The following is a 2,057-nucleotide window of genomic DNA, read 5'->3' as shown; positions in this document are numbered from 1 at the left end:
CAAAAATACATCTCCCTCTCATACTTTTTTAAAAGACAAAACATACTCAATTTTTCTTGTATACACAGTTGTTTTCCCTAATATTATTAATTCCTGTAGCTTTAATTACATATTAGAATTCTTAACCTTTAAAAGTCTTAATTAGCAAAAACTAAGAACTAAGCAATTGTGAACTATCTGCTACACCAGAATTCTTTAGATACATTTATGAACACATAATTTCTAGAAATATATATTTCCTCATAGCACATTTTTTAAAAATGTGGCACCAAAATATCTTTAGTTCCTCCATAATAAGCAAAAAGTAGACAAATCTATGTTAAGTAATTAATGTTTCATTATTTTATCTTATTTGAAAATGGTATCGACATTCTATGAATATCCATTATTTAATTTATCTAGCAAAACTTAGTTTCAAGTTACTAAAGATATTTAGGAAACCATTTTCAACAATATAATTACTAAAGAGTCTTACATTTACTTAATTTACTTGATCCTAATGATTAAGGTTACTTATGAAAATTTCATCATACCAAGTTACTTTTCTTGCTGACAAATTTTGCAATAGAGATAACACGCACTTATTTGACTAATAAACTCAGGTAAAATAAAGTATTATTTAATGCTGATTATTCTAAAGATATGCATATTTAACCAAACCAAACTCAAACCAGCTTTAATATCAAATATTTTCCCAGATCAACTGATTCTGAAAAGCATATTTTTAAGAAGTCTCACATAAGTGCTTGCTTATTGGCTTAAGCCAATTTAATAGAGCTCCTTTTTAATAAATCAACAATATCATCCAGAGGTAGAAAATACCACACTACAAACACGAACATACAGACATGAACAGGAACCTCCTGGCCTTCATTTTAAAATCACTGGCATGGGATGGATAAGATATTGTAAAAGAATAAGTACATGAAGAAACAGTTGGATCCAACTATGTTTCTGATAGAATAAATTAAGATTACCTGTGTAGATGGCTAAAGCTTTTTCTTACTAATATCTGGGGGAGAAAACATTTATGACTTGGATTTGTTCTTGCCAAGGGAGCCTTAGAGCCATAAAAGCAGTTTGTGCTTTCAAAAACACCACATAGTCTCCCATATTTTTTCTTCAGTCTTAGGAATTGGGGATGATAAAGATAGGTGGGCTGAACTGCTTCTAGAGCTACATTCCTGGTTTCACAAAGATTTGTATTATAACAATTGCTCTCAAAATTTGGGTTGAAACTTAAGTGACATCACAGGTTGAGCTGTCTAACTACATAATCTCTAATTTACTTCCTTCCCTCTGGGTATATAGTTTTAAAGTAGGGAAGAGGCAAAAGAATTTAAATCAAGCTACATTCAGAGACTGCAATGTGCTTATCAGCCCTGTGGCCAACAAGGACACCTGCAGAACAACGGAAGATTTCTGCTGGGATTGCTAACAACCCATTTTCCACACCTGTGAAGAGGAAACAGGAAAAACAGTGTTTAAGTGGCTACCTTACACAAATCATTCATTCCCTAGGGCTAAAACCATAGGGAACCTATAGATTAAAGGCTGGGAACTGCCAGCAGGCCTTTCATTCTACATATTCTTACCTTTTCACACCACGTACTCTTCTCCTTCCCCTTCCTCACTGTATCCCCTTATCAAAATGGGTAAACAAAGTCTTTAAACTATAACTCATAGGAACTAAAGAATAATATATAAATTGATTTCGCCCAACACTCAGGGGCCTTTTTTCCTTGTCTTGGCTTTTCGCCTTTGCTTTCTCTAGTCTTCGCTTTTCCCCTTTTTGAAAAAGAAAATTTTCATTCGACGCTGACTTTGGCATGTGTGTTTTATTCTTTCTACACTCTCCACCAAGAACCTCTTCTCTCAGTGCAAGGCTTGGTCTCCACCAAATTTCAGGAGAATTTGTCCTGTCCTGCATTATTATTATTATTATTATTTTAGCTTGGGGAGGGGAGTCAAAAAACAAAAACTATTCAGACATTAGTTTCCAGTTTGGCAAAATTTCTGATCAGAAAGTTATTAAATCCTTTCAAATATCTTGTCAG

Source organism: Pteropus alecto, unplaced genomic scaffold (assembly GCF_000325575.1).
Source record: "Pteropus alecto unplaced genomic scaffold, ASM32557v1 scaffold7, whole genome shotgun sequence".
In the NCBI taxonomy this organism is placed as follows: Eukaryota; Metazoa; Chordata; class Mammalia; order Chiroptera; family Pteropodidae; genus Pteropus; species Pteropus alecto.
This window is presented reverse-complemented; position numbering follows the sequence as displayed.